The 25,386-nt window shown below is 59.3% G+C and overlaps 1 protein-coding gene and 2 long non-coding RNA genes across 5 annotated transcripts in view; 2 read left to right on the forward strand and 1 right to left on the reverse strand.

Annotated features, from left to right (window-relative positions):
* GNG13 (G protein subunit gamma 13) overlaps nucleotides 1-394 on the reverse strand; it is a 2,255-nt gene extending 1,861 nt beyond the window's left edge. The window contains exon 1 of one of the 2 annotated variants that reach the window (XM_029949371.1): nucleotides 288-394. The gene's annotated coding sequence lies outside the window, so the exon portion shown is untranslated. The remainder of the gene's footprint in view (nucleotides 1-287) is intronic. The other variant, XM_029949373.1, reaches the window with a different exon arrangement.
* Nucleotides 395-1,577: 1,183 nt separating this feature from the next.
* On the forward strand, nucleotides 1,578-24,680 carry LOC115298662. 2 transcript variants are annotated; one of them, XR_003911822.1, is made up of 8 exons: nucleotides 1,578-2,242; nucleotides 2,725-2,878; nucleotides 8,217-8,333; nucleotides 17,417-18,500; nucleotides 18,612-20,048; nucleotides 20,690-20,759; nucleotides 22,423-22,508; nucleotides 24,168-24,680. It is a non-coding gene; the product is annotated as an uncharacterized LOC115298662 (long non-coding RNA). The 2 variants fall into 2 exon arrangements; XR_003911823.1 differs by having other exon boundaries at nucleotides 2,733-2,878.
* Nucleotides 4,093-5,315, forward strand: LOC115298664. Its single transcript, XR_003911824.1, has 2 exons — nucleotides 4,093-4,834; nucleotides 5,119-5,315. It is a non-coding gene; the product is annotated as an uncharacterized LOC115298664 (long non-coding RNA).
* Nucleotides 24,681-25,386: the final 706 nt, after the last annotated feature.

Raw genomic sequence — 25,386 nt, forward strand, 5'->3', positions numbered from 1 at the left:
CGGGCACTGCGGGCGGCGCGCACGGCGCAGGACGCGGCTCCCCTCCCCTTCGGCCGCTCCGCCTCCGCCCCCGCTCCGCCCTCCCGAAGACCGAGGGGGTCCTCCCCATGGGTGGGCTTGGGCCTGTTGGGACACGCAGGGCAGCTGCCCTCGGCCATAAGACCGACAGGCAGGGGCATCTGGGGTTAGGATGGTCCAGATCAGCCCAGTGGGACCTGGGCGAGCCCCAGAATCCCTCCCGGCCTCGGTTTCCTGCTCTGCACACGGGGCCAGTTGATCAGACCTACCTTGGACGGTGCCAGCAAGGGCCAAGTGACAAGGACCAAGTGATGGTGAGTGACAGCGAGGACCAAGTGAATGAGCGGGCACATAAGCGAGCTGAGCCCCGGCAGGTGCCCCGCCCACTCCTGCCACCTGGGGGCCAGGCTCTGGCCCCGCCCCCACCCCCTGCCCTCCTCCTCCAGGGACTCCGCCTGACCCTGCAAGATCTGCCAGCCTGTGGGGGTGGGAGGTGCAGGAGCAGGCAATGTGGGTCAGCTCTGGCCCTGGACAGTGGTCTCCCACAGTGCTGGGTGGGTGTTGCCACCAAAGACAGCCATTAGGTTGTACTCCAGCCCTCCATGCCCCTACCCGGCTGCTGCATCGTAGGCTAGGTACGAGTAACAGAGACAGGGTCAAGACACCATACCCTCTGAGGTCTCAGCAGTGCCGACTGAAGGGTCAGTGGGAAGCCCTCCCCTGGAGCTGACCCACCCACAGGTGTGAGCCTGACCCCTTGAGGGTATCTGGGCTTGCGCCCTGTTCCCAGGCCAGCAGCAGGTAGACTGGGTAGCTCTCTTGAGGGCTGGGGGTATGTCCACGCTGCAGTTCATCCTAAGCTGGAAAGAGCCACACTTGTTCTTCGTAGCCCGGGGGTGCAATGTCCTGCCTTACGACGTGGTGTCTGGCTCAGGGGTGCCCCAGCCCAGGCTGAGTGGCTTTGGGGGCTGTGGGGAGGGAGAGGGCGTCCCTCCCTCAGTGCAGGCCCGTCACCTATCTGCCAGGCTCCTCATCTGGCCCGGGATGGGGCCCAAGCAGACAGTCCCTTTGCCTTCTGCTCCTCAGGGCGGTGCAGTCAGGGCTAGGACCACATCTAGTTGCCCTCAGATTCGGCGCTCTGGGTGTGTCTGGTAGGCCCTGCTGCCCTGCTCTCGGGGGAGCTTTGCCCCTGGGGCCCCTGAGGGACGCAGGCGTCAGGCTGCATCCTGGGCAGGGCGCCCCCAGGCAGCAACAGCAGCCGCAGAGACCAGCCGGGCACAGCTTCCCAATCATAATCCTTGCAAAGGCCTCCGCCTGGCCCTTGGCAGCACTGGTAACCTCCCCTGGGCTGGGAGCCTGTGAAAGGTCGTGTCCTCACCTAGAAGGCAGGATGGGGTGCCCCTGCCCCCTTGGGCTCCCAAGCCCTCCCTAGTGTGATTCTGTGAAATGCGGTCAGCTGTGCCTCCCTGCCCCCTGTCATGCATCAAAACGGTGACGCATCAGGAGATGTGGAACTGGGGCACATCAGGAAAATGAGGGATTATTTTTATTAAGGATTTATGGGGGGTGGGGGCTCAGAGCCCAGGGCACTGCCATCCTCCCGGGGCAGATGGCCGGCAGCGCTGGCCTTGCTCCACCCTGAGGCCTGTGTTTACCCGCCTGCCAGGCCCTGCACCGTGCTGCTCCTGGGCCCCGCTGTGGCCGCAGCTGGGATCGAGGCAGGAAGCACACGGCAGGGGCACCTGGATGCAGCTAGGTAGCTGCGTGCGTGCGTCGTCATGACAGCAGGAGCCACGTGGGGCACAGTGCTGCGCATCTCTCGCTGCTGTGCGGTCTCGGTCCTCGGTCCTCACCGCAACACCACACCACGGAGGCCACCACCCCACACGGTGGCCCCAGTGGTGCACACCTGCTCTCCTGCCTGTACGGAGCTGCATTCCTCACCTTACTGGGCCGCTGGGCCAGCGGGGAGCAGGAACAACTCGTCCTCCAGCTGACCGCCACCTTGTGGACACCAGACCAGGTCCAGGGAGACCAGACACTGTGCTGAAATTAGCTGCGCTAGCAGGGCTGCTGGTGAGACCCAACAGGCTGGTTGGTGGCCTAGAAACGGCTGCCACAGGCCCCATTGCTGGGCTCCGCCATGTGGGCGAGCCGGCGGTGTAGGCTGGGCCTCTGGAGGACGTCACAGGCTTGGTGAGACAGCAGCAGGAAGCAGAGACTGGTGTGTGAGGGGACCCTGGAGAGGGCTGAGGGAGGAGGGGGAGGAAGCAGCCCCACCAGACAGGGACCTGCCGTCTAGTGCCATCCTCGCGCCACTGTGACCACAGGCCAGAGCTGGGACCGGTCTCTGTCACCGGGCCGTGAATTTGCGGGCATGTTGGCAACGGTGGGCCATTGGCACACTCGGGTCCTGCTGAGACCAGGCTCCTCAGAGAGCAAGACACGGCCCTGGGCAGATGGCCGGCCTGCACACAGGCACCATGAGGCCCGAGGCGAGCCTGCCCAGTGCCTCAGACTGCTGGGGGGTCAGACCCCCCACAACCCTCCCAGGGCCACAGACACGTCCCACAGGGGTAACACCATGGGACACGTGGTTAGTGCCGCAGGGCCTGGGCTGGCGGGGCAGGCTGGCCAGCGTTCTGTCCCAGGGAGGGTGTGGGGCCTGTGGACTTACAACAGGCACAGTGACCGTGGCCCTGGCAGCCCCACAGGGACCTGGCGACTTGTTTCCTGCCCCGGGAGGGACTGGCAGTGGCAAATACCAGGACTGGAAAACCAGCACGGAAGCCTCTTGTTTTACCCTGTTAAAGAGAGCTCGTAGGACAGGAGAGCGGACGTCACCTCTGCGAGCCCGGAAGTGAGTAGGAGATAACCCAGGCCCTCTGGGCTGACACGCGCCGGCCTGTAGGACCCGGTTCCGGGGAGGCCGCGGGCGGGAGGGCGGGTCTCTTCTGCAAAGCGTCCTGAGTCCGTCTCAGGGCGGAGGCTCCTTTAGCAGCTCCGCGGCCAGTGAACCAACGCCAGGCCCCTCGGCAGCTGACCTGAGTGCTCAAGGCCTTCAGGGCACAGTGAGAGACTAGTCAAGCAGCTTCTTATATATATATATAATTTAATATATATATTATTTATTTTGAGAGAGTAAGCCAGCAAACAAGCAGGGGAGGGGCAGAGAGAGAGGGGGGGGAGGGAGTGGGAGAGAGAATCCCAAGTTGGCTCCATACTGGTAGCACAGAGCTGGACATGGGGCCCAAACTCACAAACCACGAGATTGTGTCCTGAGCCGAAACCAAAAATCAGAGGCTTAACCCACTGAGCCACCTGGGCGCCCGATAGCAAAGCAACTTCTGAACGTCCAGCAAAGGAAAGGGCAGTTTTCTAAAATAGACGTGAATCTGCCAAGCTGCAGGGGGTCCCGTTTTGGGAAGGCTGTGGAGGGGAGCCTGTGATACTTGCTGGGCACAGGGGAGGCCTGCCATGTCACTGGCTCAGGCTGCCCACTGTCCCATTTTCCACCAGCCCCACCAGGCCCCCTGGGAGTCAGAGCTGCCTCCCCTCCAGCAGACGCTTACTCTGACACAAGAAAAAGGTCAAGTAACTTTGCCCGGTCAGAGTGAAGGGGGATCTCCTTGCTGGCCCAGCCCCATCCTCCCCCCACCCAGAGCCAGTGGCCAAGGCCAGACCAGGGGACAAGTCCTTGGGGGGGGGGGTCCTGCTGTGCTGACATCCCCATGTGAGGTTCAGATCACCCGATCCCTGCTGGGAGATGGAACGCAGACGGGTGCCACCTACTGGCTCAGGCCGCCCACTACCAGACAGGACTGGAGGGTGCCAGTGGCCTGGATGTGTGGCCCCCCAGTGCGGAGACAGGCACAGCAGCTCGCATACACTGAGGCCTAGGTCTGCCACCTGCGCGGGCTCAGGACACTGGCACGTGGCTGGTTCTGGTCTGACTACACCTACAGGCCGCGTGGGGTCGCTGCCTGATGAGGCTGATGCCGTTTAGGTGGGGGGGGGGGGCGGGTCCTCGAGCGTCAGCAGCGAGTATACCCGTTTGCACTCCAAAGACACGTCCACCATACAAAGTGGGGGGGGTGGATGTATGCGTTGGGCCACTGGGCCGTCAGGGCATCTGGCTCGTAGGGGCACAGGGGCATCTGCAGTGACTGCCGAGCTGACTCCCATTCCGGCCAACGGGCGGCGGCACCGCGGCAGCAGCGCTGATGCAGGCACGTGGATGGGGCTGGGGCTAAACGGAGGGCCCCTTGCGCTCTGAGCCTCGAAGCTGACCGCCCCGCACGCCACAGGAACTCTGCCCTTGCACAGGGAGCCACCCCACGTGGGGACAGTGGCCTGATGCCCAAGTCAACAGGCTGTACCTCTGGTAACTGTGGTGCCTGCCGGGGTAACACTCCCACCACTGAAGGCGGTGTGATGCCAGAGGCCTTTTAGAGACAGGTTCAGGGCCCAGTTTTTCCTCCCAAAGCAGAGAGGAGACACCTGGTGATATCACTCTGTCTGCTGCCTTCCCCCTCCCCCCACACAGGCCTCACCCCAAAGGTGAGAATGTCTGGCAGCCAGGGCAGCTCTGTGAGCAGCATGTGGGGAGTGGCCTGGAGGCAGAGGAGGCAGGTCTCAATGCCCAAGTGGCAGACAGATGGTGTCCATGACAATGAAGAGGGGGCAGTGAGGGCAAAGTAAGACCTCGCTACACAGACTGTCCACGCTGGAGAAGAGTCCTCGTGATCCAGCAAGATGCTCTGGCCACGAGCACTGTATGTGTCAAGGCTGCCACGCATCAGAGAGCCATTCAGAGGTAAGCCAGGCTCAGACCACGGGGATGGAGCCCAGACAGGCTGTGTGCTGCCCTGGGGCCATGTGTGGAGAAGGGGTGGTCACAGGTTGGGCCAGCTGGACAGCTGCATCTGATGCTGTGCAGGTGGGTCTCCAGAAGGGTGTGGGTGGGGGCGGCTCACAGGCAATCCCCACCAAACGGAGAGGTGCAGGGTGGGCGCAGAATCCCCAGGAGGGGAAGAGTCAGCACAAGCACCTGGTGTTCTGGGACCACCCAGGATGCCAGTATGCGCCCTCTATCTGCAGCAAGCCGCAGCACCCAGGAAGCCGCCCGGTGTTCCTGAGGACTCACGAGTGCAGGAAGTGTGTCCCCACAAAGCTGCCTGGCAGGAGCACAGACCCAGAGCCCCTAGGATAATGCCATCCGGGCACCTCCGGGTGATCAGCTGCAAAACCCAGTGGTTATAAAATAAACACTACCCTTAACGGAAAGGCAAAGGTCACACCACGTACTGGAAGGTTTCACCAGGACGGAATTCCTGAAGCTCATGTCCACACCTATCTCGTCATCGCTGATCCAGGACAATGTCTTCGCTGGGCCCCTGGCGATGGCTTCAGAGCCGCGGCATCTCTCGGCGTCCAGCCAGGGGGAAACGGGCTCCGTGAACAGCCCCGCTGGCTCGCCGACCAATGCCGCCCATGGTCCCCGCGGGCGGTCTGAATGCGCGGGGGCTCAGAGACCAGCTCTCTCTGGGAGCACTTAAGAGCATAGTGCTCTCAGCCCCTCACCTCTTCCCAGCCTCCGATCCGCCAGGCACGGAGCCTGAGGGCACACGGATGTGCCCCCGAGCTTTCTCCAGGCCGGAGGCTGCTATGCATCTAACCCTCTGCAAATGTCAAAGTCCTTCCTCGCTCAGAGGCCAGACACAACCCTGCTCTAACTAGAGGATCCTGAGCAAGAGAAGGGAAGAAAGCCGGAGGCGGAACGGGAGGGGAAGTGTCTGAGGTCCTGCCCGCGCTGCTGAGGCTTCGCCGAGCGGCCCCGGCTGCCCAGAGGTGCGGGTCTCGGTGTGCGTCCCCGCGGCCACCCAGCTCACTGTCAGGATCTGGCCTGGAAGTCCGGCCGGGCCACATCGTCGCCGTGCGGAGGCGCCCTCCGCTTGACTACGGGTCCTCCCTGCAGCCTCGCGCCCCACCGAACCAAACCCGCCCGCCGTCAACTTTCCAACAGCCCGCTAACTTCCGCCTTGGGAGATCATTTCCGGTTGAGTGCCGGAAAAGGCGGGGCATGGCGCTCTGTGGGCGGGGTCTCGAGGAAACGCTGCGCAAGAAGCCCGGCGGCGGCCTCGCGGGGCGCGGGCGTTCCGTGGAGGCCGGACCAGGCGTCCCGGGGCCGACTTTCAGGTTGTTACCTGGAGCTAAGTTCCCAACGCGGGATCCTCGGCCCCAAGGATTTTCCAGGCTGGTGTTAAATTTTGGAAGATGACAGTCTCCGGGCCCAGACGCTCCGACCCGTGGATGGGCGGGTTGGGACGCGGACGCCCCTGTACACCTGGGCGTTAGAGACAGAAGAGGCGCCCAGCGGGGTCTCCGCTGAGGTCCCCCCTGGTGTCCCCACTCAGTCCCCCCTTCCGGCCTCCCGACAGCATCACCTCACGCAGGCCCCCAGCGCTCCCCTCAGCGTGTCCTCACTCAGTCCCCCCAGGTCCCCCTCAGCGTCTCCCCACTCAGTCCCCCCCATGGCTCCCTCGTTGTCTGTTCACTCAGGCCCCCCCAGGTCCCCCTCAGTATCTTTCCACTCAGTCCCCTCAGTTCTCCCCTTAGCGTCTCCCCACTCTGACCCCCCCATGTCTCCCCTCTTGTCTCCATACTCAGTCCCCCCAGATCTTCCGTTATATTCTCACTGAGTCCCCCCAGGTCTCCCCCAGCGTCTCCCTGGTCGGGTCCCCTCACCACTCTCTTCTCTGCACCCCCTCGCTCAGGGGTTCACCCAGGTCTCCTCACAGGGTCTACCCCAAGGGCTCCTCCCGCAGGTCACCCCCTCGGCTCTCCCTTCCCCGCGCGAGGGGTGTTCTGTACCTCCGAGCAGGCTTCCTACTTCCTGTTCCCGAGGACTCTCTCCTAGGCCTGTGAGAGCTGGACGTCAGGCGCTTAGGCGTGCGGAAGTCACAGGCTGGGGACGACGGGGCACCGCAGGCAGTGGTGGTTTTCCAGTGGGACGCGGTCCAGGGGCTTCATGCTGTGTCCCCAGGGGCCTTGTGGCTCTGGGCCGTGCCGAGAGAAGGCATGACGGCAGTCTGCAGGTGGGTGGGGAGGGGCGGCCTAGAGACAGGGTTCAGCCTAGTTGAGGCCCAGAACGGAGCTGTGATGTCCGGCCCTCCTGCGAAGCTCGGTGTCCCTGGTGACCCACATCTGATCTGCACCCACCACTGTCGGTGCCGCGTGTGTGCTCCTGGGTCGCTGCGGGGTCAGTAGCTCAGGGCGGCCCTCCCGCTGCCATGTCTTGGTGAGGCTCTGAGTTCCGGCCTTAAGAAAGACTAGTTCTCTCCAGACGCATAGGGCACATGGCAGCACTGTCAACAAGAGTTGATCATCCTGTTTGATCATCCTGTCACCTTGGGCCCCTGTGAGCTGGGACAATAGTGATGGCGTCTCAGACTTTTCTTAGCCACATCATGGAAGGAGCCTCAATGTCCACCACCTGAGGAGGGGATCAAGAAGATGTGGTGTATATACACAATGGAGTACTACATGGCAGTGAAAAAGAATGAAATCTGTCCATTTGTAGCAAAGTGGATGGACCTCGAGGGTGTCATGCTAAGCGCAAGAAGTCAGGCGGAGAAGGACAGATACCATGTGTTGGCACCCATAGGTCTAACAGGAGAGACCTAACAGGGGACCATGGGGCGGGGAAGGGGGAAAGAGAGGGACACAAATCATGAGACTCTTGAATACTGAGAACGAACGAGGGCTGAAGGGGGAGGGGGGCAGGGGAAGGGGAGTGATGGTGTTTTATGGAAACCAACTTGGTAATAAACTAATTAATTAAAAAAATCATTCACCATGATCAAGTGGGATTTATTCCCAGGATGCAAGGGTGGTTCAAAAGAAAAAAAGAAAGAAAGGAAGGAAGACCCTGCTTCTCCTCCCTTGCTGGTGGCCAAGCGCTCATGTATTTCCTCCTTGACTCCCTGAGTCCCCCGACCGGGCCTGCATGGGACCCGCGGTGGCAGGAGGGAACCCGGCACGCTGCTGAGCAGCAGCACGGGGTGCCACATGCTCGCTGCACAACCGGAAGGACCCCGAGTAGAACCTTGGGCCAAGGTCCGGCGGGCCTGGCCCTCGGGCAGGGGGCGGGGGGAGGCCTTGTCAGGACAGAACTTGATTACACATTTCACCAGCAGGATCTTGCCATGACACCCATGTGGCCTGGAAAACAGAAAGCTGGGGACCCCTCGTGGTGGACGGAGTCCGGCAGCCGCTGCGACACGCCTCGCCGCTAGGTGGAGCCGCAGGTGCACGTGAGTGCGTCCCTGGGCCCCAGGCTCGGCCGCTCATCTCTCATCAGCCTTGTTGACCTTCTGTCAGGTGACGACATGGAGGGAGGGGCAGGGTTTGTTTTTTTTTTTAACCTAAAAGGACAATGATAGGGGCGCCTGGGTGGCTCAGCCGGGTAAGTATCTGACTTCAGCTCAGGTCATGATCTCATGGTTCATGACAGTGAGAACCTGCCTGGGATTCATTCTCTCTCTCTCTCAATAAATAAACTTAAAAAAAAAAGATAAAATCCACTATGCATGAACGTTCCGTTTTAAGAAAAAGCAGTATTTTACCCAAACAAATTCAGAGGTATTGTTTTACACCTGGTCCGATCCCTTAAAGGAAGAGCTGCGTTCTCCACTCTGCTTTTGCCTTCCGTGCGCGCCCGCCCGCTGCCTCTGGAGCCCCCGCGGCGCCCTCCCAAGAGAACGGGTGTGAGAGGCAGTTCTTGGGGCGCCTGGGTGGCTCAGCCGGGTAGCCATCCGGCTTTGGCTCAGGTCCTGATCCTGCAGTTTGTGACTCCCACAGGGGCCTCTCTGCAGGCAGCGCAGATCCTGCCTGGGATTCTCTGTCCCCCCCGCCCCCTGCTCTTCCCCCACTCATGCTGTTTCTCTCGAAAATAAACTTTTTTTTTTTTAAGGAAAGTTCTTAGTGGCCCCCACAGCCTTGCAACTACCTTGAGCAGCAGGCACAGCTGCCGCGTGTCACTTTTGGTGTTCTGTCTACACGGATTTGCTACGTTTTGATTTGTTCTTGTTGTTGTTAAAGATCAGGAGGACCTGACGTAAAATATTTAATATGACTTTATGGGGAGAAATGGGCTTGCAGCCGTCTGGTTTGTAATCAAGGCGACTCTGGACATTAAGGAGCTGCCCCTTTCTTCCGGCTGAGGCCCGGATTATTTGAGGTTCCCAGAAGACAGCATCTCAAGAAATCCTGAGAGGGGTTGCAAGTGAGAGGGCTCTCGTGGGAGTGGCCCCCCACGTCTGGCAGACTTAGTGGGGGGACCAGGCATATGTCCGTGTCAGGGACTTCGCAGATCACTCCCAGAGGGCCAGGGCCTTGTTCGCTTTGGGGGTCTGTGGAAAGTCTAAACTGGTAGGATTATGGGGAGTCTTGCTAGTTTTTAGAAATAGTTAATAGACTTCCTTTTTTTTCTTTTTGGAGGGACAGCATGCGCACATGCACGAGCAGGGAGAGATGGAGAGAGAGAATCCTAGGCAGGTTCTGTGCTCAGTGTGGAGCTTGATGCAGGGCTCCATCTCACAAACCATGAGGCCATGATCTGGGCTGAAATCAAGAGTCAGACACTTAACTGATGGCGCCACTCAGACGCCCTGAGACTTACTTTTTTAGAGCAGTTTTAGGTTTCCAGGAAAATAGAGCAGAAAGGACAGAGCTCCCCTGGGCCTCTCTGCCCTGCGCAGATGTCCCGTCGGTAGCCTCTCGTGTCCGGGTGGCACGCCTGTCACTGATACCGTGCTGTCCCTGGCACAGGGCTGGAGACCGCAGCTGGCACTCTGTGCACACGTCCTCAGTTGTTCCCTCGTCCCTCGGTCCTGGGACCCAATGCTGTTTGATCATCCTGTCACCGTGGGCTCCTCTGAGCTGGGGCGATAGGGATAGTGTCTCAGACTTTTCTTAGTTTTGTTGGCCTTGACCCTCTGAGGTGTGTCGGGCAGGAATTTTGTAGGATGCTTCTCCCTGGGGGTTTGTCAGATGTTTCTTCTCATGGTTAGGTGGGGACACGGCAACTGCTTCTTGCCCCATGACCTTTCTGTAGGTCCCGTTTCTCTCCCCTGACACAGAGAGGGGCTGGGGACCAGGGAACAGTGGGGAGCAAGAGAGAAGGAGGAGGGGACGCGTGTGTGAAGGGATAGCAGCCCTTGGCTGGGGGAGCACGTGGTGTCCCAGAAATGGCAACCAGACAGCAGAGCCAAGGGAGAGGGGGGCCTGGCATTCCTGAACACCTGGTGAGAGCATCTGGTGGGCGCACCTGCCTGGGAACAGCTGGCTGGGGGAGCCTAAAGGGGAGCGCCTGGCGGGGCGCACCTGGCGGGGTGCTCTGCAGCTCCATCTAGCTTGGGGCCTCATCTCGGGGGGAGCAGAGGTCTGCTTTGGCCAGGAGCGCTTTGGTCGCTGGCGGCTGGGCACTGCCTGGGGAGCATGTGTCTTCGTGCTTCGGCCTGTCGGTCTGCAGGGAGCCCACGGCACCCGGGCCAGCCTGCCGGCTGCCTGTCGGGCTTGCTCCTCAGGTTGGCTCACGGGGCCATGTGTTCAGGCCGCCGTCTCTCACGATCTCCCTTTGGCTTTTCTGGGGGCTTCGTTGTGGCGATGGGAGTTTTCTTAAGGCTTTGAGGTGCTGCTTTTACCCGCATTACCCCTTAGCATCCTCGTGAGGCTTTGGGGCCCCCGATTTCTGCTGGTGCAAGGTGCAAGCGGAGGGCAGCTTGGGCTGGTAAAGGCAGCCATGCTCCCAGCCCAGCGCTGGTTGTGGGTGACCTGCTTCTGCCGAGACCTGAGCTCCCCAGGGAGCCGGTGGGAGTGAAAAGTTACGTTGGTGTGTGCACAGTCGGACACAGTGGCGTGCCATAGGCGCTTGGCGGGTCCTCTGGGTCGTGTGGGTCAGGCTGGACTGGGTGGGGGGAAGGTGCTGGAAGACCAAACCCTTGAGAGTCTTTCAGCCTCCCAGTGCTTTGTTGGGGGAGCAGCCTGGAGCCCCAGGGCCATCTGGGTCTGACACATCGCTGCCCCTGGTGACACCTGGTTTGTGGCAAAGCTTGTTTCCTGCCTTAAAAAAGTACATGTGGCTCCGCTCCCCCCGCCCCCCCGCCCTGGCGCGTATTTAGCTGAGTCATGACCTAGGCTCCAGGCTTTTGATGTTCTCAGGAGCCTCTGGACACAGGCTGACAGACAGCTCTACACACCTCTCTGCAGGACCCGTGACTGAAGCGGCCGTGCGCGGACCCGGCAAGACGTGACTCGTGGTTCTAGTGGCTTCTGGTGAGAGCGTTTCTCCACCCTTCACCCATAGCTTCTTCCAGACGCTCTGCCTGTCTGCTCCCCTCACCCTGTAGCCCCCAAGTTGTGATACCGTCCAGCATTTATAAGCAGAAACAAAACCAGCTCTGCTCCCCAGGAATTGAACTTTTGTGGTTTGTCTTTTTTTTCTATGTGGTTTGTCTTCAGAAAAGCGAACCACATGTTGAGTTGGGCTCATGTGGCTTCAGCTGTGGGTGAACAGCCGGAGCCCCCCTCTCCTTGTTCCCCAGTGGGGGCTGGCAGAGCTTTTGCTGTACGTGACCCAGGCCGCCACATTTTACTGCTTAGGAGCTCAGAGTTCTCCGTGTGATAAACAGAGACGTAAGGGAAGGAGGAGCAGGGTGGCTCCCTGCTGACCATGGTCCCGTCCCGGCCCTGGGAGTCAGGCTCACAAGTGGTCTGGTGTCTCAGGGACAGGTCTGGTGTTTATCATGGAGAAAGCAAGCAGGGGCTCCCACTGCGGTGTTGTCCTTTCCCAGGTGTATGGCTTTAATTTCTGTATGCCCTGCGTGCGTCACTTACGAGCTCGGGTTAATGGTCTCTACTCTGGAGGGTGCAAAGATGAGATCAGCTAACAGAGAGGAAGAGCTGATGGTTAGTGTCAGCCCGAGACCGTGTTGACGGTGATGTTGGTAATGACAGTGATGATGGTGTTGATGGTGGTAATGATGATAGTGGTGACGGTGCTGACGGGGGTGGTGATGGTGGTGATGAGGATTGTACTAATGGTGACACTGGTGATGCTGATGTTGGTAGTGATGATGGCGATGGTGGTAATGGCAATGGTCGTGATGATGGTGATGGCCGTGATGGTGACGGTGGTGATGAAGATGGTGGTGGTGATGGTGGTGATGAAGGGCCTCCAATCCTTGGCTGAGCCATGCCTCGGAGCTACTGCTAACTGCCAGGACAAAGCCCAAGGATTCTGACCGCCATCTCTTAAAACCAGAGAACCCGTTCCAGCTCTGTTCTTTCCAACCACCTGGCTTTGGCTGTGAAACCCACAGGAGACTGTCACCTAATAACATTCCATTCCATCCATTCTTCTCTTTAGGGTCATTTTTCTTGAATTAGAAAAGAAACGTATAAAGGAATATGGTAGTAGGTTCCCTTAGAAACCGACAAGATATGTGTACACTTAAGTGACTCAAATTATGGAAAGGCTCGCGCCTTGGCCCTTTTTAGTGTCCCATTGTGTCTTGAATGGACAAAAATCTTTGGGTTGCAGACATTCCCAAGTGCATGTCTTTTGGAGGAAGTTAAGAACACTTGTGCCTGCTTGTTTCTTCTTCTTCTTCTTCTTTTGGATGGGGAGGAGAATTTATTCTTCTTATTCCAAGCGGAAGAAACTCTGATGTGTCGGGGCAGACCCTTCAAGTTGTGTTATTGTCACAGTAATTGACCGGGTGCTCTAAACACAACCACGGTTTGGGCGACAGAGGAAACTCGGGAGCGGTGGGTGCTGGCAGCAGAGAAGGGCAGCGGTCACAAGCACTGACCTGAGCCACTCAGCACCGTCCGTGTCGCCAGGGCTTTAGGAAGCAGGCAGCTGAATGGTTTCCATCAGAGGATGTTTGTGTGACCTTTTCCTACTTGGGGCCGCCTGGACCCTGCGGCCCTGGCCTGGCTGGCGGAACGTGGGAGGCTTTGGCCCCCTTGCCTTCCTGGGCTCTCTCCCCGGCTTCCTGGAGCGAGGACTAGGCAGAGTCCCTCTTCTCTGCTCCACAGTGGGCTCCGGGCTGCCACGGGGACCATGCTCTTCTCTTGGTGTCTCCTGCCTTGGGTCTTCTAAACATCCTCACTTGGGAGATCGAGTGACTCTTCAAAGATCTGCTGTGGCCTGGTCCTAGAGGAAGGAACGGCTGGAGTCCACACAACAGCGACTCCTGCTGGCCCAGGGGGGCTCGGTTACAGCTGCGTGATGGGGCGAGTGCGCATGGCAGAGGCCTTGAAGGGAGCCGGAGATGCTGCTCCACAATGTCCCACCTTGGCTTGAGGGTTATTTTGAGCTGAAGACACCTGAGAATTAGCAGATGCAGAGAGAATCCTTGTTGGAGCTCACTTACCTGACTAGCAGCGGCAACTTCTGCCCGAAGTCCTCTAGGGTGGGTCTACTCCCAAAAGGGGGACCACAGATAAAACCCATCCCAAACCTCTTCTCTGGGGGTTTTACGGCCCCGAAAGACACAAAGAGGCCACTTAGACCTGTATAGACCAGTGTTACTACAAACTTCCTTATAGCTCAATTATTTTCCTAAAACACATTTGTCTTTATAAAGAAGCCTAATAGCTTTCAGAAAGATTTTTCTCCCCTCCGTCTTTCCCCTACTAAGTTAGGTGTGTAAACGTCTAACTGAAACTACTGAACCAGCTATTTTTCTTATTTCCCATGTGCACATGACGAAACTGTTTTTTTCTGTTAATCTGTTGCTTGTCAGTTTAATTGACAAGCCCCAGTCACATAACATAAGATGTGCTCCTGCAGCATTTAAAAAAAATTTTTTAACATTTATTTACTTTTTAAATTTTTAAAAAAGGTTTTTAATTTATTTTTGAGAGACAGAGAGAGACAGTGCGAGCAGAGGAGGGTCAGAGAAAGAGGAAGATGCAGAATCTGAAGCAGGCTCCAGGCTCTGAGCTAGCTGTCAGCACAGAGCCCGACTCAGGGCTTGCCACGAACCAGATCATGCCCTGAGCCGAAGCCGGGTGCTTAACCGACTGAGCCACCCGGGCGTCCCAACATTTATTTATTTTTTGAGAGAAAGAAAGACAGAGCATGAGCAGAGGAGGGCAGAGAGAGAGGGAGACACAGAATCCGAAGCAAGCTCCAGGCTCTGAGCTGTCAGCCCAGAACCTGACGTGGGGCTCAATCTCGTGAACCTCAAGATCATGATCTGAGCCGAAGTCAGCCGCTTAACTGACTGAGCCCCCAGGCGCCCCTCCTGCAGCCTTCTTAACAGAGGCTCCCTAACTTGGCCAGGCATGGGAGGCGGGTGAGGGAATGGGGGTGGAAGGTGTGTGGGGGATGGGTGCTGGGACCGAGGACCCCTACACCCTCCATCTGCCTTTCTTTCCCCGGTGTGTGACATCATGCTCACAAAACTCAGCAGAACGAGCGGAAAGATCAGGACTGCTCGTCGTGTCCTTGGCAGACACCGTCACGCTGTGAGGGTGAGAGAGAGAAGCAGCCCCAGCCGAAGGCAGGCGGGCCGTGGAGCAGGCCGGGGTGCGCCCTTTTGCAGGGCGGGCGGCTCGTCACCGCCTCGGGTGGCGATTGGATATTGGAAACTTCAAAAAAATGTTTAGTTTTCCCTAGTGTTTTGTTTAAATCAGGTTCAAAATGTCCCATCTAAGAAACGTAAGGGGGCTTTGCTACGTGGCCCTACTGCACCCTGCACGTGTCATCTGCCTGGCGCTCAGAGGGAAGTGGGGGCCCTCCACGGCCTGGGGCGGGGCCACCAGAGGCTCTGGGCGCTCCCAGCTTCAGGAGCACTGGGAGGGGCCGCCACTGAGCAACGGGAGCCCTGGGCACCTCCGGCGGGACAGGGGCGTGCTCACGTGGCTGGGGGTGTTCATGCCGTCAGCCAGCTTGCAGGGGTGAGCAGTCACAGCCGTGTTTTCACGTAGGCACGGAAGCTGTGCCATCTCTATTTCGGGCGGCTCCGTCTAAATCATGCGGTGTTTCAGGGAGAGACACTGTAGAACGTCAGAAATTTAAAATGCGAAGTGCTGTAACGTGGCTCTTAGCGTCTCGTGTGCCGAGAGCATGTCTTTTGAGAGTCATGTGGGCCCCGCTTTTGTGGAAATGAATCCAAATCGTCTGTTTGTCACAGGCAGAACCTGGAGGAACACGGAGCCCGCCGTGCAGGGAGCGGCGGCTGGTGGCGCAACCTTGAAGCGGTAGAAGGCCTCTTTTGCGTTTGGGATTTGTCCCTATTTTAAGCATCATGGTGACATCTGGTATTGCTACACGTTGTCTCTTTTAAGCGGTAGCCATTTTTCCCTTTAAATGAAGGCAAAGTTTGGTTCCTAAAACCTTTTCCAGAATTTTTGGTTGCCGCGGGCTTTCGTTTGGGAGGTTTGGATAATTTATGTTACTCTGGCTCATAGTACCAACCTGGCCTCTGGCATTTCTTACGTGCTCTGATGGTTGGGTTCCATTTCTTCCTGGGAGAAAATAAGATATACTGGATGATAACATCCCTCGATCAAAGATCCTTAACCGAGGATCACCGATGAGAACAGCGAAAGACAGACGGCCCCTCCTGCCTGTTCCCAAGCAGTGGCTGAGGCTGCCGCGCTGCGCAGGGCCCGTCGCCCCGCAGTGTGGGCAGGGCTGGCGGGCCCAGCGAGCCTCCCCACTGAGCAGCGGGACCACCCCCACCCCCCGCACCCAGACCCTGGGACACCCAGAGCCTCCTACATTCGGTGGTTTGAGAAAGACAAGAGGAAACAGAAAAGTCCACTATAAAAAATGCACAAAGGGTTTACCAGATATTTCCCCAAAGGAGACACACAGATGGCCAGAGGGCCGCTGAAAAAATGCCGTGCAGAATGTAAATCACAGCCACCCTGAGGGATCCCTTCAGTCCCACTGTGGCGGTTGTAAGAAAACAAAATAGAAAATAACAGGTGCCGGGGAGGATGTGGGGAAATTGGCGCGTCACACTGTCCGCAGGATGTGAAATGGCGCAGCGGCCGTGTGGCGGTTCCTCAGCAGGTGAAACGGGCAGTCACTGTGCAGCCGGTGATCCTGCTCCTAGGTGCACGTCCAAGGCCACTGAAAGCAGGGGTCTGAGCAGATCCCCGTGCGCCCAGGCTGTTCACAGCAGCCAAAGTTCCAAATGATCTAAATGTCTGTAGACGGACGGATGGATAAACGAACAGGCCCTGGCTGCATGGTGGAATATTATTTGGCTCTAAAAAGGAAGGAAACACTTTCCTTAGATTCACACGGATGCACCTTGAAACACGGTGCTCAGTGAGATCATCCAGACACAAAGGGTCGCATGTTATTTGAGTTCACTTATAGGAAACGTCCAGAACAGGCAAGTCCATGGAGATGAAAGGAGAGCAGTGGCTGCCGGGGCCTGGGGAGGGCGTCCGGGAGTGACTCCTACAAGGCATGGGGTTTCATTTTGGGGTGACGGGGAAGGCTGATGCCAGGTAGGGTGATAGTTGCACAGTTTTCCTGACTGAGTGGGGATGGGGACGGGGCGGCTGGGGGTGGCCATGGCTGTCTGAGTGGGGATGGGGACGGGGATGGCATGATGGGGTGGCAGGGGAGGGGAAGGCGTGGCTGTGAGAGGCAGAGCCGAGGACCTGCCCTTCTCAGTCCTGCCCGGCCTGCCAGGTCTCTGGGGCCAAGAGCTGACAGCTGGAGTCTTGGAGGAGACGCCCCCTCTGCGGCCGGGAGGAGGCTCAGGGGCATAAACACAAGCAGGTCTCGGCCTCCTGCTCAGGGACAGGGTGTCCTAGGGGCCGCATGACAGCCCGAAGGCCTCGCAGTCACCGTTCTCGGGGTGGGCTGGCGGCTGCTGGGGCCCTTCCCGGCAGCATCCCCAGAGAACCGCAAGTTTTAGTCTCTACATTTTCATTAAGAGCTTCCACTGGCGAGAATGATAGATTCGATTTTACTGTTGGAAAGAAGCCAGATAAAATTAGATGCCTCGCGGCGCCCCACCACCCATCCCTCACCCCTGTTCTTTTCTGAAAGCTTTACTTTTCTCTCTTGGTTCCTCGTTGGAAGCTTCCTTGAACCTCCCTGCTTTAATTTCAAGTGTGATTTTGCTTTTGCTCTAATTTTCTTCTGTTCTGGAACAGCTTTGGGCCTTGGGCTCTGCGTTGTGTGTGTGTGCGTGGTTTCTGTCTTCCTTTAGTAAGCTTGTTAGAATTTATAGACGCAAACTGATAGAATATTCTGCCTCACAAAAGAAATTCATCTGATTCCTCACGTCCTGTCTCTTCCCTCCAAGTTCTCGTTCTTGGCAAAGCTAACCTGCGGTTTCATCCACCTAAATAGAATCGGGTTTGCCTCCCAGCCAGCCGCTTTTGAGCAAAGCCGGGTCCTGACAGTCTGCTCCCTTCTGCTACCATGTGCGGCGGTGTTTTGTCTTCCTGGTGCAGGAAAAGAAGACGGCTCCGCACGGAAGCTACGGTTCCATTTGTCCAGAGGAGGGAGAGCTCGTCGGTGGCAAGCCTGCAGGGACAGACTGTAAGGGTCACAGGCTGCAGAGGGCGCGGGGGCCACGGAGCTGGTGCCGTTCACGTGGCTGTCGTTTTCTTCAAGGTACATTCTGTGGGATTCAGCAGAGGCCTCGCGCAGCCCAACAGCCTCAGCCTCCACGTCCCGGGTCTTAAATTAACCGTGTGGGAGGCGCCGCCTGTCGCAGAGCAGTGTGCCCGCCGTGCAGCCACGTGCCTTCCCCCGCATCCTGACCAGAACATTCCCCTTGCGCGTGCGGGCAGCCCGCCAGCCGGGCATGCCAGGGTCCGCAGGGCCGGGCAGACGGAAGCCGGCGTTCCGAGGCACGAGAGCCTGGCTAGTCTCTCCGGCCTCTTTCTACGTGGCCAGTGCTGGCCTGGGCACCGCCTGAGGTCTTCCTCCCACCCGTGCCCTGAGTTTTCACGTCGTCCCAAAGGTGCACCCTGGGCAGCTGAAAGCAGCTTAATGGACAGTTTGACTGGATTGTTGGTGGTTTCTTATGATGATATTACCCAAATCCCTTGGAACACTTTCGGGACTGTGGATTCAGGGGACACCAGTGGAGACCCAGAGGCCGTGGGGCCTGGACTAGGGGACCTGGCAAGTGAGATGTGATCTGCCTGCTGCCCCGCGGACTCCGGACCGGACCTCAGAGCCGCCGTCGGGTCACGGTGGCCACCCGCACCACCGTGCCGGTCCCCCTGGGCCCGCGGCGTCCGCGCATGGCTTTGTCTGTTGCTTGTGGCTTGCCGTTGGTGCCGGGACAGAGAGGAGGAGCCGGGGTGCCTGCCACGTGCCGCCGCGGCCCCTGCGCCCCGGAAGTGGGGCTGGCCTGGAGCGAGGGCCTTCGGGGCAGAGACCCACCCGACGGGAAGACTTGGCACAGGCGGCGAGCCAGCAGGTGCGTGTGAAAGTCGCTATCCGCATCTCGTCGTGGGGCCGTAGTGTGTTAGATCCATCCGGTGAAGTGTGTCATTCACACTAACTCTGTTTCCTTTTCCTCTTCTGATAGGAGGTGCTACTGGAAAACTAAGAGCTGAGGGGCACCTGGCCGGCTCAGTCGGAGGACCTGGCGGCTCTTGATCTCCGGGTTGTGAGTTCCAGCCCCACGTTGGGTACAGAGATTATTTAACAAAACCTTAAAAAAAAAGTTGAATCTGTAGCTCACATGGGATTTCTTTTGGAGGGAGCCGTGCCACAGCCCACCTTCTCGGAGTACACACGTGCACGCGTAGGTGCGCACACCACACACACACACTCCCCCTGAGGACACACGCACACGTGGAGTGGTGGTGCGTGCACGTACACAACTGAGGGCACATACTATCACACACATATGTGTCACACATGAATAGGAAGCTGCGGGTAGTACACGTGCGCACACGCTCTCACAGACACACGCACGTGCTGTAGCTGTGCATGCAGGTGCAAACACAACACACTGCACAGTGCGTGTGCGCACACGACCACACACACGTGCACACACACGGGGCCCGCTCGGGACGTGCAGGGGCAGCCGGGGCCTCAGGGCTCCTGGAGCGGTGAGGAGTAACAGGCCCAAGGTCACAGCAGGGAAGATGGGGCCATCTCCGGTCCTGAATGTGTCAGTCACATGTCCTGAGGATGCTGCCCTGCAGGGTGTGCGACGTGTGTGGGGACCTGGGACCTTCTGGCGGGAAGGGTGTCAGACACAGCAGCCCCTCTGCACCCCCAGCTCTCCGGCCGCCACTTGCCCGTGATTCTAAATGAATGGGTTTTTCAGCTTCTTCTTTAACAATGAGATGAAATGCACATGAGATTAACCACTTAGTATTCAACAGTGCAGCGGCATTTACCACAATCACCGTGTTGTGCGCTCAGCACCTCTGTCTCGGTCCCGAACATTCCCATCACCTGCTCCCAAAAGAAACTCTGTACCCAGTAGTGGTCATTCCCTGCCTGCTGTGCTCTCGGTCTCCTCGGACTTGCCTGCTCCAGACGTGCCGTGTGAGTGGGGTCACGCCTTGTGGCCTGTGCCTGGCTTCTCCCCCAGCGGCACCTGTGTGAGCTTTGTCGGTGCCGCAGGACGTGTCCGGGCCTCCTCCTTGGGCAGCCTTCCCACGTGTGGACGGGGCACTTCCTTCATGGGGCCGTCTGTGGACCAGCCGGTGGGTCGCCTCCGCCTTCTGCCCGTGTGCTGCCGTGGTGTGGAGCTGAGCCCAGACCTGCCGCCATTCCTGCCGGGTCTGCGCCCTCGAGGGGCGGGGCCGCCTTCAGGCCGGGCTCTGGCTCCTCTCCCACGGGTCCCTCAGGCCCTGGGAGGAGCCCTGAGTTGCTTCCAGCCCCGAATGCCCGCTGTAGCTCGCTGGAGGCTGCAGGTCCCCTCGAGGGGGTCTAGCAGCCTCTCGGAGGGTCCTCCAGGCTGAAGGCCCAGGAGCTGCCGGAAGCTCTCACCACTGAGATCTGCAAGGTGAGCCTCCGGTCCGGGTCCGGGGTGGGGCTGACCTTTCATCAAGCCTCTGCCGGAGAGGTCTTTGTGTACGTGCATTTTAATACCAAGATTTTATCATAAAATGGGTCCAGAGTTCACTCTCAGGCCCCTGGCTCAGAAGTGGGGTGGGGGCTTGTGGGGGACTTGGGCCCTGGGGCCGCTCTTTCAGCCTGTGGTGGCTGGTGCTCCAGGTCCTTGGGAGGGACCTGAGTTGGTGTAAGTGGGGGCCTCGAGGGCTCACCGTCTTGGCTCCTGTGTCTGTTATGCTGGGTATTGAATGGGCGTGGGGGACCCCGGCAAAGGCGGGAGACCACAGGGCGGTGCGCGGTGGTGGGAGGTGAGGAAGGGCGGGAGGGCCGGGTGGAAGCTGGAGAGTGAGCGCAGGTGCAGCCCACTGCCCGCCCGCTCGCCTGGGGAGCTGGCCGCTCAGCCTTGCAGCGCCGCCTCAGGCTTCTTTACCGAGGTGACATTTAGGGCATTCAAGAGGTCATGTGACATCACCTCTGTCCGGGCCGAGGACATTTCACGGTCCCCAAATGAAACCCCAGGTCAGTTGGCATTGACTCCCTCACCTGGCGCCCTCTGTCTACTCCCTGTGTCTGTGGATTTGACCCCTCCAGGGACCTCTCGGAAGAGGAACCACAGCATTTTCCTTCGGAGGCTTCTTTCCAGAGGCGCGACGTCCTCCAGGTGCGTCCATGTTGGAGCGTGCGTCAGAATCTCCTAACTTTTCGAGGCGGGTGGCATTCCGTCCTGTGGCTGGGCCCTGGCTTGTTCACCCTCCTCTGGGGGGTGGACTCTGCGCTGCTGTGCACATCTGTGCCCAGGTCCCTGTGTGCTGGGGGGGCGGGGCGCTGTGCCCTGGGGCCTGTCCAGCGTGGGCTTGCTGGCCGCGGGGCGGCTCCGCGGGTGTTTGTGGGGCAGGTGGGTCTGCGTGGTTCCCGCTGTCATCTCCTCCTGGGGCCCCTCTGTGAGACGCGGTGTCTCCCCTCGCCTGCCCCTGCTTTCCCCGAGCCGCAGGCAGGGAGGCCGCGGGCAGAGCCGCACGTCTGCACCTGCAGATCAAAAAAGTCATTCACGGACTGCGGCTTTTAAAACAGCGGCCTGATGTTTGTCAGGAGAGGCCTGTGGGATAATAAAAAATTACCATTTGGTCTTTGTCCCCAGGCACTGGCACCTGGGGCGGGTGAGGCTCTTCTGGCTGCTGCTGAGGTGCCTGGGGGCTGCTCCCAGCTCCAGGTGCCAGGGTTGGACCTTTAGGTCTCCATCCCTCCCCCAACCTGCAGTGGAGAAGCAAGGTGATGGGGATTAACGCCCAGCCTCCAGTGACTAATCAGTCCTGCTTCTGTAACGAAACCTCCGTAAAAGCCCCTGAGCCCCGGGGGCTCGAGGGTGAGGTCCCACCCCTGGGGCAGAGCCCCTCCCCCACCCCTTGCCCTGTGTGTCTCTTCCATCCCTGTTCCCGAGCCATATCCTTTATCAGAACCCCCCAAACTCTGTGGGTCACGTGATACCGTGGCACCTGACATGGGGGAGTCTCGAGGAGCCCCTCAGCCCGGTGGGGGGGGGTTCTGCAGTGACGCTGGTGGTTAGCCTCGGGATTGAGTCCAGTCGCACGACGACTCCTGGCTGGTGTCAGGCGACGAGCACTTACGTTGTCCTGTAAGTGCCCTGAGGGACAGCAGCTCAGCGGCCTCCTTTCTGACATGAGGCTCTTGGGTGGGAGGAAGTTCGGAGCTTCCCGTGGAACTGGCCAGTCCTGCGTCCGCCCCACCGCGTCTTGTCCACTTGCCTAGCAGTGCACATGTTCCCTGCGCCCTAGATCACCAGGGCCGGGGACTGGGCAGCGGCAGGCGGTCATGCCCAAGCCCGTCCCGCTCTCAAGCCTGCCGCCCCCAACTCAGGTTTCTGCCCTAAACACCGTGGTGCTTCCCGTGCCCTTGTGCGTGGCCCCTCTCTGCCACCCAGGGGTGTAATGAGCTGTCTTTTCCCCCGAGCCTCTCATCTGTGGGCATGGATATTTGGGGGGCACTGATCGGCTCACACTGTGATGATCGTGCGCAGGCCTCAGGGAGACTCCTCTCCAACAGGAAGCGAGTCAGTGCTTGCAACTGCACCAGGCTAGCAGGTCGGAGCCCGGGGATGGTCGCCTTCCGGTGGGGCCCCTGCTTGGAGGCTGAGCCCCGGGCCCCCAGGAGCCTCCCCCGGGCTCTGAGGTGCTGCTGACTCAAGGCTCAGATAAGCAGGAAGTTCCTGAGAGGAAAACCATAAGCTTTATGTTTATTTAATTCCAGCCATTCTGTGGTTTTTGGAGATGGCCTTTAAAGATTTGTTTTTGATTTTTATCTCAAAGAGAATGCAGAAAAGCATGGGTCGGGCTCCAGAGAAAATACACACAAAGAAGAGAAGCACATTTGGATCTCACCAGGCAGCTTTCGGGTAAGCAAGCGGCAGGATGGGGCTGGGGTATGTCCCCTTGGGGACGCAGCCTGCGTGGCCTGTACATGTGGATCACAGAGCCACGTTCCCTGGAATCCAAATGGGCCACGCACTCAGGCCCACGGGCATCCTGCATCGGAGCCTGGGCTCTGGGGAGGCCTCCCTTCATGGCCCCAGGCTCCTTGTCCGCCCCTCTGGCCATGGCGAGGGGCCAGGCCTCAGGGGTCCTGTCCAGCGCCACCGGAACCAATGGGGGAGGAGGTGGCCCCTGGAAACACCATGATAGGCACCCATCTTGGCTGGGGGAGAGGTGGGGTGTGCTCTGGGGAGGGACAGTGGCATCTCTGGGTCAGGACCCCCTCCTGGAATCTGAGGTCATTCTCTGTGCCAAGGGCAGGGGCTCAGCTACGGAACACCCACGAGCCCCACATGTGGACCCCGTGCAAGCTGGGGGGCACTCATGGGGTGGGCTCTGGGCGAAGATGTTGACGGGGGTGCATCTCATATATTTCTGAAGAGCGCAGGCTCTGCCCGGTGGGTCCCTGGCTTTGAGTCGGCCTGACGTCTCCTCGCTACAGGTGGCAGGTGTGCGTGTGTGTGTGTGCGAGTGTGTGCATGTGTCGGGCGCAGGATCGGCGCCCGGTGCCGTGGGGAGGGCGTGATTCCAGCGTGTGGCTCTGTCAGCAAGGACTCCTCCAGGCCCCTTCTCCCCTCGTAGCCTGGAGACCGCCTGCGCCCTGCTTCCCACCAAACCCCGTTTATGTATGTCATGTCTTCGTACTTCCACGCTCTGGCCGCCTGAGCCATGGCCTGCGGCAGCCTGTCCCGGGGGCCCTGCTTGCCGTCCTTCCGTCTTCTGGGACTCGGGTGTTGAGGTCCTCCGCGCGTCCCCTCTGTCTTGGTGCCTCTGGTGGACGCGGGACTGAGAATGTACTGGCTGCACGTGCTCGTGTGGGTGCTCACATCTACCACCGCTCACATCAGAGCTGGGAGTTCGCTGACGCCTCCGTTCCACCGCGGCCACAGGCTCATTTGGGTTTTCCGCGTCGGAGCCTGTGGGTCACGTCTCCACAGCGCAGATTGCCCTGTGCTGCTCAGAGCCTGCTGCCACCATGCCTGTGTGGCTGCCAGTCCCTGGGGGGAGGGCCTCTGCCAACTCTCCGAGGGTTTAGGGTTGCTCATTCTAGGAAGGGGCCGGGCGGGGGGCGTGTGTTCACGTCTAGGACAGCGGAGTGACATGACAGTGGAGTTCGCCTGGGCATCGGCTCCTCCTGCCGCCGCGTGACGCCCACCTGCCCGCGCACCGGTGAGACCCTCGGGCTGACGCAGCTACTCCTGCTGGCAGCCACTGCGGGCACTGTCCTCTGCTCTCTGGTCACCAGATGCCCCCCCCCCCCCACTATGGGCAGCAGACCCATATCTGTAGCGCCTCTGAACTTCTGGTGCCTCCTGTGCGCTTCCTTCCTGGAGCCTCCTGCGTGTCCTGGCGAACAGTGGAAATCACATTTGCACTGAACAAAGCAGAGGTGGTTTCTCACCACAGCAGGTGGGACCCATTTCACATCCTGTGACCGGCGGAGGATGGAGAAGTCCCCGGCCAGGGGAGGGCTCGAGGACACTGGGCCCACTCTTGACTCAGGCATTTCTGTTTGTTTTTAGGGTCTTCCTACTCTCCTGGGGCTGCCCTAACCAAGCCACAGGCTCAGGGCTCAAACGGCAGGCATCCCTTTCAGGCTGGAGGCCGCAAGCCCTAAACTGAGGTGTCGCGGGGCCGTGCTGCTTCTGGGGGGGGCACTCCCTGTGCCTCCAGCCTCCAGTGATGCCAGACATCCTCGGTGTCCCTTGGTTGGTGGACATGTCACCCCTCTCTGCATCCAGGGGCACACGGTATCTCCTGGTAAGGACAGTGTGCTGTTGGTGTGGGACTCACTGACTTCAGGTGACCGACCCCCTTTTACCGATGGCGCCTGCAGTGGCCCTGTCTCCGGGTAAGGCCCCATTCTGAGATCACTAGGGTCAGGACTGAGGCATATCATTTTGTGGGATGGTTCAACCTCGTGCAGGTCGTGGCTGTGCCCTCTTCTGTGTTACAGTATTGAAAAACCATTTACATTAAAAAAAATTAACTTTTATGGGGGGCCTGGGTGGCTCAATTGGTTAAGTGTGCGACTTTGGGTCAGGTCATGATCTCACAGTCCGTAGGTTTAAACCCTGCATCGGGCTCTGTACTGGCAGCTCAGAGCCTGGAGCCTGCTCCGGATTCTGTGTTTCCCTCTTTCTCTGCTCCTCCCTCACTCATGCTTTGTCTCTCTGTCTCTCAAAAATAAATAAAAGTTAAAAAAAATAAAAAAAAACTTTTAGAGAGATGCACAGAAACATGGTTTTTCGCAACCTCAGTGCCACCACCTCCGGCCTTGTGGTGGTGGGTCGCGAGGCGGGGGGTCCCGGGGATGCTGGAGCCTGTGGAGGCCCGGGGCACCGTCTGCCCTCCTCCCTCCACCCCAGGACGCGGTGGGGATTCCGCAGCATCAGCCTGTCGGGAGCTGCCGCGTGCGTAGTGGCTGCGTCGAAGCCGTCGGGAGAGTCTCAGGACCCGTTGTATGCGTTGGGGACTGCGGTACGCCGGTGGCTTTTGACTTCCGTGGAATCGGTTGGGTTAGGGTCCCGCCCCCACCACCGTAGCCACTCCAACCAGACTTTGACGTTTATTCCTTTCCATATGCAATGTCACTATGCTGTAGTTATTATATGTCACTTATTCCTAGCGGGGCCAGAACTCCAGCCTCCTCCGGGGCCCTCGTGGGCGAGCGGGAGGCGACTCGGCCGGCCGCCGGCACAGGCCCAGCCTCCGCACGCGGGGATCGCGGGGAGAGCAGCG

The sequence above is a fragment of the Suricata suricatta genome, chromosome 8 (assembly GCF_006229205.1).
Source record: "Suricata suricatta isolate VVHF042 chromosome 8, meerkat_22Aug2017_6uvM2_HiC, whole genome shotgun sequence".
NCBI classification, from domain to species: domain Eukaryota; kingdom Metazoa; phylum Chordata; class Mammalia; order Carnivora; family Herpestidae; genus Suricata; species Suricata suricatta.